Genomic DNA, 14,466 nt, shown 5'->3' on the forward strand with positions numbered 1-14,466 from the left:
CAATGGATACACACAACAATGTCTTTGAGCTGTTTTGCAGATACTGAAACCCCCTCCAGGTGGGGGAAGTTAATGATGGTATGGTGCCCACAAGCATGTAGACCCCAGACCAGTTGGAACCTGAAGGTTGATGATGCTGACTCCCACTTACCTCACCGCCAACTCATCAGGAGAATGTCCACGAGCTGATCACGCCCTTCTTGAAAAACTACTATAAAACTTCCCACTATCCTCTCCAAGTGGGGACACAGTTTTTCGAGGCAGGAGCCCACCGTGTTCCCCTTTGCCTGGCAAAGTAATAAAGCTATCCTTTTCTACTTCACCCAAAACTCTGTCTCCGAGATTCAATTCCACACCCGTGTACAGAGAAGCTGAGCTTTTGACATCAGGGCCAAAATGCCTGGGTTCAAATTCTGTTATTTCTACTTATCACTTTCTACTTACTAGTCGCATAAACCTTGAGCAAGTTATTAATCTCTCTGTGCCTCAATCCAGTCTACCTGTAAATGGGTATAATAATGCCAGAATTCCCTCCTGCAGCTTCAGACAAGTAGGTGCTCTTAAGATTCATAAAACTGCCTTTGCGAATCTGCTTTACAGAAGATGACTCTTAGGAAACACAGACTTCAGAGATGACTATGTCCCTTTACTTACCCTTACTCTCCAAAAAAAGCCTAATTCTGACTGGTGGTCTCACAGATGGTTTGTGCTGTTGTTAATGAACGTTAAATTGCCACGGGTTTTTTTCCCCTTAATAGGTGTAACTACTTGCACGTGTTATTAAGCTGAAAGAACGAAGTTTCTTCTCGCATTGCATGAAGGTAAACAATGACTAATAAAAACCTAAAACTAAGAAATCGTGTTGCATTTAAATTAACAATACGGGGTTGTTACACAATACTAAACATTTTTAACTGAAGCCTGGCTACATCGCAAGCACTGTGCAAAGCCGTGACCACGATCATTTCTCGGTCTGGGATAAACCACAGAGGACTTTTCCCAGGATCCAGAGGAAGATAACTCTCCTTCCTAAACAAGCGTCCAGAAAGAATACAGGAATCCAAGAACAAACCCACCTCAGTGATCAGGGAAGGCACAATGGGTCTGCAGCTGGAGCTCCAACCCCATCCCAGGCTCGCAGGAGCTTCCCAACAACAGGGCGCTTAAGTATTATCACTGAATTTATGGTAACATCCAACATTTTACCGTGCACTAGGCACTGTTCTTAAGCTTTTAAAATATAATCTCACTTAATCCTCAAAAGACCATCATTGGGAAGGAACTAACCGGAGGAAACTGAGGCAGAGAGAGATTAAGCAACCCGCTCAATAATTTACCGCAAGAAACAGAGCTGGCCCGCAGTAGCGGCAGGAGGGCTGGGGGAGCAGAGAGCGCGGGAGACCGTCAAACTCAATGTAGGACGCGAGCCCGCCCCCGACGCGAGAGGTTCGCCGAGGGAACGCACACCGCCGCCGCTGCCCCCTCCCGCCCTCCGCCGCTCGCTGCGGTTTCCCTGCCCCAGGAGCGAGGACCGGGTGGCCCCACGCAGAGTCCGAGAAGGCTCGGAGGGATCACAGGGACGCTGGGTTAACTCACCGCCCTAGGAGTAATCTCGGCCTCGACCTCGCCTTCCCGGAGCGGAAGTGCCTCGGGCTACACACAGTTCCCGGACTACACACAGTTCCCGGACTACACTTCCCAGAATCCCCAGGCGGAAGCGCCTCAGATTTCACGAACCTCCTGGACTACATTTCCCAGAATGAAGTTCGCAGAACCGCTCTTCCCACCAGCTGTCTTGGGTTTTGACTGTGGAGCGGGCTCGGATTTAGTCACTTTTGGTGGAACTGTCAGATTCCTTTTGTTTTACTCATTTCTTAAAGCTCATGAGAAAATAACGTAAGCAGATAGTTTTTTGGGTAACAATAATTGCGAATTTTTTAAAAATGCGGCCGTATAAGAGAGAAAAGAGAGGCTTGTATTACGAAAATAAGTTAAAACCCAACATTTTTAGCGGAGGCAAAGGGTAGACTAAAAAGTGGGAAACGTAAAAGTGACCTAGGCGGAACTGCCTAACACAGAACTTAAGGAACACTGGATTTCAAACTTGTTTCCAATGCTGACTCCCCAAATATCAGAAATAAAACCTGTTAATGAGACAAAAACACAGTTTATTGCTACCTGGTGACACCACCTCCACAGAGCTTCCGCACCTTGACAGTGTCCGCGGAGCCAGGAAGACAAGGCTGGAATTCACTGAGAATTGGAAGTGTGGTTTAAGGCGGCGTCTTTCAGTGCAAAAGACGAATGGGATTGCATGACGGTCATGATGCTGCAGGCCAGGATTGGTGGGAAGAGCAAGGATTTTTGTAGGCGAGGAACCTACAGGTGCAAACTGTTGATGTTCTTTAAAGAGATAGAAGAGTTGATGGGTGCTTGTGGAAGCTCCTTTAATGAACAATCAAGCAATTTGGGCAGGAATCTTCTGGAATAGTAAAGGCATGCTAGTAAAACTGACTAGTTATGTTAATGTACACAGTAAATTGCGGGAGGGAAGGTAGGTAGGAAGTTTCAGTCTTCAGTTTCCAAGCTGTCTTGGGGGGAAGGGAGAGGTTGGAATAAAGTGTTTTGACTCCTTTGCTTCCTTTATTCAGCAAGGCACCTAAGGGCTCTTGAGAGGGTTCTGTGGAATGAGCGGTTCATTCCAATATGCTAAGAATTTGCAAAAAGGCTATACACACATCGATTAGGCTGTAAAAGCGAAATATCTTGAACTTCATTTTAAAAAAACATAGTGGTTGTTATGTCAAACAAAAGCAGCTCCGTTGCAGGGAATTTAATATTGTGATGTGTGCATATATAAAATCCTGAATTGTTTTCTAATTCATTTGGCTTCAAACATTTCAGTATATATTTCTATTCTGCTCCTGATATAAATAGTGTCTGGTGAGTGAATAAGCCAAGTGAACCAGGAAACCATGGTTTTTCTCCTAGGCAGGGAATATATTTTGTAGCTTTTTATTATGAAAGTTTTCAAAAACTGACAAAGGGGGGGATGGGGATGACAGAAAGGCATTTGTGCCCAGGAGGACCCCAGAGGGTCCTGCTCAGTTTCACTCCATTGTTTATTTTTTGTGTCATTAAATAATTTCTTCTTCTAGCCTATGTGTTTCCTATCAAGTAAAATTTAAATCTAAAGGCCTAATTAGACTTTTTTTTGCAGTTCACATTTTGAAAAATATTTATTAAATGGCCTGATATGAAATGTCCTAATTTTTTAAACATCTTTATTGGAGTATAATTGCTTTGCAATGGTGTGTTCATTTCTGCTGTATTACAAAGTGAATCAGCTATACGTATACATATATCCCCATATCTCCTCCCTCTTGCGTCTCCCTCCCACTTTCCCTATCCTACCCCTCTAGGTGGACACAAAGCCCCGAGCTGATCTCCCTGTGCTATGCAGCTGCTTCCCACTAGCTATCTATTTTACATTTGGTAGTGTATATAAGTCCATGCCACTCTCTCACTTCATCCCAGCTTACTGATTAGATTTAAGTTCATCTCTTGACAAAGAGACCACTTCATAGGTAGAACTAGAAACACCTGAACAAAGACCAAATGACGCCAATACAAATCCCGGGCAAAACACCTTTGAATAGGAAAAAAAATAACAGCAAATATGTGAAAAACAGTGGACTTATTTTATTTTATTTTTTTGGCCACACGACTTGCAGGATCTTAGTTACTGGCAGTGAAAGTGTCCTAACCACTGGATGGCCAGGGAATTCCCTAAATTGGGACATTTTTGAAAGTGAAAACGGGTACCGTTCCTAATTACACTAAGGCAATAGATATAATCTGGCACTATTATAGACAACTGGGAGATAGGGTCACCGCACTCATGGGGATTGATATAATTCTATTTTCTAGTACCTAGATGTCTGCTGTCACCTAGATGTCCCAATAACCAAGAGAGAAAACTAGCTGGAACAAAAAACACACACCTGCAGAAACTGAGCTGCAAGAGGAGAGGGATGAAACTTGAATTAAAAAAAATGATAATAGGATTATTTAAGGAAACTGAAGTTCAGCATGTATGTGTCCATAAGTGCATGGGCAAGGGCACACACACTCATCTAAGTTCCATCTCCAATTTACCAATTGAAAGTAGATGAATTTAAGGGGAGGATTACCAATGATGAGGGCAAAGATAGTAATCTCAAAGACTAAGTGAAAGAAATTTCTCAAAATATAGCACAGAAATACAATCAGCTGGAATCAATGATGGGAAGAGAGGAGATGTGAAACGTATATCCTGGAAATCTATCATGTGAGTAAAAGGAATTCTGAAAATTGGAGAAGGAAACAACAGAGGCAAGAAAATAATGAAGTAGATAATGAATGAACATTTTCTTGATCTGAAGAAACAACGCTGCAGACTGATAAGGCTACCAAAGGTCATGCCTGGATTGATGACAAAACAAAAAATTCCCATCTTGGCAGAATTCTGGAATTCTAAGATTAAAGTGAAAATCTTAGAACCCTCCAAGCAGAAAGAACAAGCTACTCATAAAAGCAAAAGAATCCATTGATATTGAACTTTTCCTCTACAAAACAGGAACACAGAAGTAAGTTGAAGCACTTTCTACTTACTAATAGCAAGCCAACAGTTCTGTACTGAAGCTAGATATCACTTACTTGTCAGGGCAAAAGGAAGGATGAGCATGAATTCAGACAGTATTGCCCCACAGGAGGAAAATACTCAAAATGAAACAGAATTGCTAAGCAGCAAATGCTGTCGCTCCTAAGAGCTATAAGCCTAAAGAGAAGGAGTAGCCTCATGACCTAGGTGGAACCAAGGTGCCCTCTGGTTCTGTGCTGGTTCCATTTATTTCCGTATCATCAGGAAGCAGCAACTCCAGAACATCGTTTTATCAACCAGGAGAGGCTGGCAAATAAGACCAGTGCAGTATCCTGCTCATCCAGCAGAGGTCGCACTCCATGAGAAGCGGGTCACTGTCCCAGCCCCCGAATCTAGGCAGTGGCGAGATTCTCCCCAGGAGGAGAGGCAGCCATAAGAACACAGCTCTGTAGCTCTAAGGGGGATGACCTCACTTGAAAGAGTGTGGGTGAGTTTACTTGATAATTTCAGAGATCCCATTTTACACAGATTTATTGCTTGAGTAAACTGACATTCACTGCAAAATCTAAAAAGTAGAAGAAACATTCCATAAAATCCTTATCAGAACAAGTCGTTGTTTATACAAGGTGTCCTTCACATGCTATCTGATGCACATATACACACGTACACATGTTCATGTTTTTGATATTAATCTGCAGACAGAACCTATTTTCCGTAAATCCGATTATATCCCGTCATGTTTGTGCCATCATTTTAACAGCTCCATGTTATTAAAAGCATATCAAAGTATATCAAATCTTACGCAAATTCTTATTGAGGAACACTCGTTATATCCACTTGTTGAAAACTTAGTGACATCATTCATGGTACTTATCTTTTCTATGCTTTAAATTTCCTAATTTAAATTACTGTTCTAAGATTTGCAGATCGAAGAGAGATACACATTAAACATTTCAAAATATACTAACTCCTCTCTGAAATTTATACATTTTTTACAGCTACCCATAGAGAAAACTGTGTAAGAATGTCAAGCCTACACCAATAATGAAAAATTTGAAAATAAAATGACCACATGCAACAATTTAAAAAAATTTTTTTTCTTGAGGATTAGGAGGGGGAACGTTGGATAGGGAACTTGACAAAATTAATATTCTTCAAATCCAACACAGCCCTACCTAACAAATGTTGATGGGAGAAATGCTATAGCACTCTGAATATAATCACATCAAAGTCTCAATGAAAAGATGAAGAATAAAAAAACTAATTATCAGTTTAAACTTTACTGTGACAACTTTTGTCATTAGCAAATACTTTTGACACTTTCTAAGTGTTACAGTAAAATTCTACTTTAACACCCTAGTGGGGTCAAAAGATTTAAGTGTTATGGAGTATCCAGTTAGTGAAAGATTAACAAAAGTAATTTTTTAGCCAGGCTATACCATCACAAAAATCATAAAGGATAGCTGAATTCAGACTGTTTACAAGAGATGGAATATGAAACAGAGTCCCAAATACTAAGAATCCAATTTGAGAACTGTTTTGTAAATTAGCCAACAATAGCCCCTGTTTATCGGCCCTATGTTGTTTATTTTTTTAATTGAAGTATAGTTGATTTACAATGTTAATTTCTGCTGTACAGCAAAGTGACTCAGTTATACATGTGTGTGTACATATATATATATCTCTTCTTTTTCATATTCTTTTCCATTACGGTTTATCACAGGATATTGAATACAGTTCCCTGTGTTATACAGTCGGACCTTGTTGTTCTATGTTATTTACGTCTTTACAGCCGCCTGGGACCATGAGCTCAAAAGCCTGCTGGTGCCAAACTGAAATCCTCATGTAATCAATTACTTTAATACAGCCCAAATGAGCACATTTTAAGTCATTTGGAGCCTGCTTATTTTGTACACTCCGCAAAATTGCATCCAACATCTGCTAGCCAGAGATTAAGACAAACCCTGGTGCTGTAACAGACCCTAAGCAGCTGCTGCCTTTCGAAGTTCTCTGACCCCAAGGCTCCGCCTTGTACTGCCGAGCGACATCACTTAGACCTGTAAGCAGCCCCCCTCCAATCCCCACCTGCCCCAGAAGTTCCCTTGCCCTCTTTCTCTTCTCAGTGGTGGTGGTGGCCACCCACTGTAGTCTCTGTAAGGTCTCATGCTCTGAGACTTCCCTTCACACATGCGATCTTATCGAAGTACCATCCCGATGAACCTGATTGGGTACCACTGCCACTTCCTGGTCATATCTTTTTCCTTGATCAGCCCCGAAATCTTCCCACTCACTATAAGAACAAAGGCTGGGGAGAGAACAGTAGCCAATCACACACCAGTGTAAGATCAAATTAGATGATGAATTGTAGTACCATTGGTCTTCTGCATTTTGACTGTCTACTTGAATTAGTTTTATTAAGACCATTGGGTTCTTCTGAATATATTTTATATGAAATTCTTCAGATGAACCTAATATAATTTTCTCCCTTTTATATACATTTTCTCTCTTTAATCATGTAACAAACAAGTTCTGAGCACACCTACAAAGCACTGAGCAATGCTGTGTGGCTTCAGCAGTGAACAAAAGCTCTGCCCTCATGGAGCTTACATCCTAGTGGAAATCAGTTTTGGCATGTCTATGATCACACTTTTAAGGACCTGATCATAGTCATCCTTTCTAAGGCCTCCCTCCTGAGTAACGTGTGATAAATGCCACCGTTCTGACTGATGTCCTTAGTGTACCACTTACGAGGGTTCTCTGCTGTGTGGGCTCTTAACCACTGGGATGTGTCGAGCTATGGCTGAAACACAGACTTTATTTTGTTTTGGCCACGCAGCATGCGGGATCTTAGTTCCCTGTCCAGAGTCTTAACCACTGGACCGCCAGGGAAAGTCCCTGAAACACAGACTTTAATGAAAATATTTTCTCTCCTATTTGACCAAAGGATTAGATGAATTTAGACCTCACTGAGGTCTTTGACAGACACCATTTCATAGAACTGTTTCCCTCCGTGGATCCTCTGATAAAGTTCCTCCCACTCTCATCACTTCTTCAAAATTCATCCTGGATAAATGTGATGATGTACAAAATGTGATCTCCAACTGAAGCGCTGACCGCAAGCTCATAATGGTAAGGCTTCTCTGCTGTGTGAACAGTCTGATGATTCTGCAGTCACAAGAACCATCTGAAAACCATACTGTATACACTTTCGTATCTGTATGGTTTCTCTCCAGAGTGGAGACTATGATGAAGCTGAGGTCTTGAGGTGTCACCGAAGCACTCAGTACACATCCCCTATTTATAGTGTTTCTCTTCCACGTGCGTCCTCCAATTAATCCAGTGAAGACTTTCCCACACGCCTCACAATTTGATGGTTTTCTCCCCATGCCCCCAACCCCGAGTATGGGCTCTCTGGCAGGCTTGAGGCTGTAGATTCTGACAGTCTTTACTTCTCACATCTGAATGTTTTCTCTTCACTGCTGTCTCTCTGATGGACCAGAATGGCCTGACCGAAGCCCTTTCCACAGTCCTTGCAATTACAGAGTTTCTGTCCTGTGTGGATCCTACAATGAATTTTAAGATCTTCACTGTGACTGAAGTCTTTTCCACACTCCTTACATTTGTATGGTTTCTCACCAGTAGAAAACTGAACCTTACATCGCAAACTCCAACTTCAAGCCCTGCCCCTACTCCTCAAGCTTATAAGGTTTCCTTCAATTCGGTGCCTTCTGATGAACTTTAAAATACGAATTGATAGAAGCAGCTCTTTTTTAAAAAATAGGGATTCTCTCCTGTATGGACTACCAGATGGATTTCAGAATGGGAGTCTCTCCTGAAGTGCTTCCCACAGGCTCATATGTGTTTCTCTCCAGCGTGGACTCCTTGACGGGCCTGAAGACTGAAGCCCTCATCAGTTACTTAGGATACACACGGTTGCTCTCCAGTGTGCATTTTATGATAGGCCTAGGAGTGTTAGAGCTGGCGGAGGCCTTACCAGATTCCTCACATTTACAGGGTTTCTATCCCATGGGTAATCCCCTGATGAATGTAAAGATTTGAGCTACAAATGAAGCCCTTCCTGCTTTCCTCACATTTGGACAGTTTGTCTCCCACGTGAACTTTCCAGTAAGCATCCTGTGCGGCTGCATGATGGAAGCTCCACCCACATACATCAGGGTTGATGGGTTTCTCCTCAGTGTGGATTCTCTAATGGCCCTGAGGATGCAAGGTGTGAACAAAGGCCCTACCGCACTCGACAGTTAATAGCGTTTCTCTCCTGTCTGGATTTTGCAGTGAACACTAAGTGCTGATCTACAGCTGAAGCCTTTCCCATATTAGTGAGCTCTGAACGAAGCCCTTACCACACCTAAAGCATTTTCCTCCCAAGTGAAGCCTCCAACGAATACAACGAGCTGAGCTGTAACAGAAGCCTCTCCCACATTTGTTACATGTGTAAAGCGTCTTTCTGAAGCAGACTCGCTGATGAAGATCAAATTTGGAGACATTACTGAAGGCTTTTGCACACGCAGGACACTGGCAGCTTTTCTTTGCTGTGTGAATTATTCTGCACTGATCACTGGTTAATAGCTTCATTCTGGCTTTTCCATAATTACTGCAGTTATGAGATTTCTCTCTTTTGCAAACTCTCTGAATGTCATAGTGGTCTAAGATACAACCAAGCTTCCAACACACCAATCATACTTCGTGGTTCTTTTTCTTTTTTTTTTTTTGTGGTACATGGGCCTCTCGCTGTTGTGGCCTCTCCCGCCGCGGAGCACAGGCTCTGGACATGCAGGCCCAGCGGCCACGGCCCACGGGCCCAGCTGCTCCGCAGCATGTGGGATCCTCCCGGACTGGGGCACGAACCCGTGTCCCCTGCATCGGCAGGCGGTCCCTCAACCACTGCGCCATCAGGGAAGCCCTCATGGTTCTTTTTTCATGGGAACTTGCTGACATCTACTCTTATTATCCTGTGCTTGGGTCAGACATGTTTTCCACCAAGAATGCGAGCCTCATGAGGAGGGAAGCTGAATTTTTTACATTATTGGAACCACCCCCTTTATGGTTTAAGATATGATTTTTGTCTTCAGAAAACTGAGCCAGTGCTCCTGCCTATACTTACAGGAGGAATTGCCTCGTTTCTGGAAATGAGAACCATCTATCATAGACTTTTGACACCTGGTTAAATCACTGGCAAGCTGTTGCTAGAAATGCTAGCAGGAAAGCTCTTTGTTTCCACCTCACTTTCTTTGTTGCCTCCTATGAGGACAGAGAATTCAGAAATGTGGACAAGTGACCTGCCTTGTTCAGAGATTTCAAGATTTCACACTTAGGACACAAAAGGAAACTTTAATAAACTCTGGGAAGGTTCAGCTTACGTTTTTCACCATGTAACATGTTCTCTGATTTACAAAGCTTCAGAAACCAGTAAGTGGTCCACTAGGCTCCACTTGGCATTAAGTGAGACCCACTGAAGACCAAATTAGAAATCAGTCGGCTGCAAAGTGACAAAAAAGACAACACTAACAAACAACTAAAAACAAAAACAAACAAATGAAAAAAAACCAACCAAAAAATTCCACCTCAATGAAGACTGAAACTTCACAAGTTTTGGCAAAAGAATTCACTCCTTATGGTAATGGAATTACAATGAGAAAAGCAGATGGAAATACCATGTATTTAGAGGTTGTGCTCCTTCATGGAGAATATTTTGAGGCAGAGTTTAGAAGAGTTTGTGCTATAGAAAAGATTAAGTCACAAGGGAGAATTAAGTATTATGTGTGTCAGTTTTAGACTAAGAGAGGTTTTGGGTTTGATACATACTGATAACTTGTTGTGCTTCTTTTTTAACTGAGTTTCACTAAAGTCCTGTAGAATCTTACATAATAAATGATGTAGTTGCATTAAGTGGAAATTTTAATGAAAACCAATAACATAGTCAATACTCTAGCACATTTGGGCTTATGTTATATAGTCTAAATATTCAATATTTAAAACTAGAAGTTTAAAATCTAGATATTTAAAACATGTCTGGAAATTTCTGCACAACCTAGATTTCTGGACACCTAGTCTTATTTTTCTAGATTGATATTGACTACGAGTTGTCTCACCACTATTGTGAGTTCTTGATTACCTCCAAAATAATTTCAGGTTTAGAAATTTCTAAACTGTTTATCGTTACTATGATTCCTAAGTTTCTAAATTTAGACAGACACCTAAACGTTTGAGATTTTTTTTTTCAATTTTTCATCTCACTGTTACATGACTTCAGAGGAATTGTTTTGAGAACTTCACTTCCCACCCTGTAAGAACAGTCAATTAAAAGTTGTCTCTTTTGGCGCAGTGGTTGAGGGTCCGCCTGCCAATGCAGGGGATGTGGGTTCATGCCCTGGTCCGGAAAGATCCCACATGCCGTGGAACGGCTGGGCCTGTGAGCCATGGCCGCTGAGCCTGCGCGTCCGGAGCCTGTGCTCCACAACGGGAGAGGCCACAACAGTGAGAGGCCCGCGTACCGAAAAAAGAAAAAAAAAAAAAGTTGTCTCTCCTGGGGACTTTCCCGGTGGCCCAGTGGATAAGAATCCACCTGCCAATGCAGGGGACACGGGTTCGAGCCCTGGTCCAGGAAGATCCCACATGCCGCAGAGCAACTAAGCCCGTGCGCCACAACTACTGAGCCTGCACTCTAGAGCCCGTGAGCCACAACTAATGAGCCCTTGTGCCACAACTACTGAAGCCCGCGCGCCTAGAGCCCATGCTCCGCAACAAGAGAAGCCACTGCAAGGAGAAGCCCGTGCACCACAACAAAGAGTAGCCCCCGCTCGCCACAACTAGAGAAAGCAGCAATGAAGACCCAATGTAGCCAAAAATAAATAAAATTAAATCTTTAAAAAAAAAAAGTTGTCTCTTCTGGAACAGACTGGTGGTTGCCAAGGGGGAGGGGGTTGGGGGAGGGACGGAGTGAGAGGCTGGGGTTAGCAGATGTAAGCTTTTATATACAGAATGGATAAATGAGGTCCTACTGTATAGCACAGAGAACTATATTCAATATCCTATGATAAACCATAATGGAAAAGAATATTTTAAAAAAGAATATATATATATGTACTACTGCACGGCAGTAATTAACGCAACATTGTAAATCAACTATACTTCAAAAAAAAAAAGTTGTCTCTTCTGTTGTCGTGGCAGGGGCTTGATGAACAGGCTCTACATAACTCTGCTGAGCTGAATGTTTCAGAATCAGGGCCACGCTGCACAACCTACACATCTGGACATCAGGGCCCTACTCGAAATAGTTAATAAAATGTTCACAGATGGGATTAGCAGGGGATTTTTCAGACAGAGTTTAAAGTCATTTTTGCCTTAGAACATCACACTGGAAACTTATGCTAATGTCTAAGGGGCTGTGAGGCCTTGGAATGGTTGGAATAACTTGCAAGCTTGGGAGCAAAGTACCTTTATCACCCACTGCCTGGAATGCAGTGTGAAAGCAGAGAGTGGTCCTTCAGCTCCTGCTGGGATATTTCTCCCATGAGAATTAAGGGGAAAGAAAGCTGATGTGGTAACATACATGGTTTTAAAAACCTAGCAGTAATTCAGAGCTCCATAAATTCCGGGAAAAAAAAAAAAGTAAAAACCTGGAAGCTAGTCTTTTACAACAGAGACAGAGTCTGGGCGAATGACGAGAACAGGGCTCAATGCAAACTCTGAAAGCCAACTGTGGAAATGGACTTATAATGTGTCTGGAACCCTCATGTGGATGACCCCTCCCTTCCTTCAGGTTCCCCACTCAAATGTCAGCCCATCCATATAAAATTGGTTACTTTAGGGGCTTCCCTGGTGGCGCAGTGGTTGAGAGTCTGCCTGCCGATGCAGGGGACATGGGTTCGTGTCCCGGTCCGGGAAGATCCCACATGCTGTGGAGCAGCTGGGCCCGTGAGCCATGGCCGCTGAGCCTGCGCGTCTGGAGCCTGTGCTCCGCAACGGGAGAGGCCACAGCGGTGAGAGGCCCACATACTGCAAAAAAAAAAAAAAAAAAAAAAATGCTTAGGCCCTGCTAAAACTAAATCAGAATCTGTCAAGGCATCCGTAATTTTGGAAAGCTCCCCAGGTGATTTCAGGATGCAGTCAGGGCTGAGAACCACTGCACTAGGTGATGAACCCAGATGATTTGTGGCCTGAGTCCTTGCTCCCAGCCCCTACACAACCTGCCTCACTAGGAGTAAGGGAACTAACTGCCCAAGGGCTCCCAGCGAGCCAGGAAGGGAGCTAAGCCCAGCATCCAGGCCTCCTGACTTCCACCTTCCCTCTTCTCTCCATTATAGATACCAGTGGAGCAATCTCTAAGAAGAAAGAGAAGCATCATGGTTTCTTAGTGCCACTGGAGGCAAATACCCAGAGTGGAAAGGCAGACCTGATTTTAGATCTACCAGATCAACTTTAAAAAAAAAAAAATAGAGGCAATTCTTATAAGCCCCTCCCTGTGCTGAAACATTCTGAATTCAAAGGATAAAGAAATCATGTTAAGCAGATTTTTTTTTCGGCCGTGCTGTGCAGCTTGTGGGATCTTAGTTCCCCAACCAGGGATTAAATCCAGGCCCCTGGCAGTGAAAGCGAGGAGTCCTAACCACTGGACCGCCAGGGAATTCCCAAGCAGATATTTAAAAAGTAGTCTTCAATAGGCAAGACATGGAAACAACCTAAATGTCCATCAACAGATGAACGGATAAAGAAGATATGGTACATATATATACAATGGAATATTACTCAGCCATAAAAAGAGAATGAACTAATGCCATTCACAGCAACACGGATGGACTTAGAACTTAACATACTAAGTGAAGTAAGTCAGACAGAGAAAGACAAATACCATATGATATCACTTATATGTGAAATCTAATATGACACACATGAACTTATCTACAAACAGAGACAGACTCACAGACAGAGAGAACAGACGTGTGGTTGCCAACGGGGAGGGATGCATTGGGAGTTTGGGATTAGCAGTGGCAAACTATTACATATAGAATGGATAAACAATAAGGTCCTACTGTATAGCACAGGGAACTATGTTCAATATCCTGTGATAAACCATAATAGAAAAGAATATGAAAAAGAATGTATATATGTATGTATGTATAACTGAATCACTTTGCTGTACAGCAGAAACGCAACATTGTAAATCAACTATACTTCAATTAAAAAAATAAAAGAAGCCTTCGTATAGAATATTTATGTTTGTTCAAAGGTAAGATAGCATCCAAGTTTCAAAGTGAAGGGGGTGAGAGAGAAGAGGATACCTTGAAATATCTCTATGTGCTCTACATATTCCTTCTGAAAACTTCTTGCTTTTGTCATGCTTGGTATTACAAAATAAAATGTCTTACATATATTTAGTTTTTGCCAGACTCCAGCACCTATATATAATCCAACCGATGATATATAGTCTCTTTTAACCCATACAATAACCTCATGAAATATGTAATGATATTGTCTGTATTTTACATCTTTGACCCTGAGGCACAGAGAGATTAAGTAACTTGCCCAAGGTCACTAAGTAAGTGTTAGAGCTCAAAACTAGCAGGTCTGGATCCGGAGTCTGAGCCTTAAGTGCTCAGAATATTGCCCCTAATCAATCAGCTCCCCTTCTCGTTGTCAGGGTTCTGCCTAAGATGGAAATGTGGTTTTGTTCTTGCATGACATACCTCTATGGCTCCCCTGCGCCTTTAAAATAAACACACAATTCACAGAAACTTTCCAGGTCAGACCTTTTCTCTCCCTCTCACCACACGGAATTTCTGGCCTTAGTATTCCACTTGCTTTCC

At 42.4% G+C, this 14,466-nt stretch overlaps 1 protein-coding gene across 5 annotated transcripts in view; it reads right to left on the minus strand.

The window, feature by feature from the left end:
* Positions 1–14,466, minus strand: part of LOC101274919 (zinc finger protein 235) — a 59,386-nt gene that overhangs the window by 41,173 nt on the left and 3,747 nt on the right. The window contains exon 1 of one of the 5 annotated variants that reach the window (XM_033430779.2): positions 2,179–6,300. The exons of 2 other annotated variants lie outside the window; for them this stretch is intronic. The gene's annotated coding sequence lies outside the window, so the exon portion shown is untranslated. Of the gene's footprint in view, positions 1–151; positions 6,301–14,466 lie in introns of those variants that run through there. 2 more of the 5 variants (XM_049703889.1, XM_012533505.3) reach the window with 2 other exon arrangements.

This window comes from Orcinus orca, chromosome 20, assembly GCF_937001465.1.
Source record: "Orcinus orca chromosome 20, mOrcOrc1.1, whole genome shotgun sequence".
NCBI classification, from domain to species: domain Eukaryota; kingdom Metazoa; phylum Chordata; class Mammalia; order Artiodactyla; family Delphinidae; genus Orcinus; species Orcinus orca.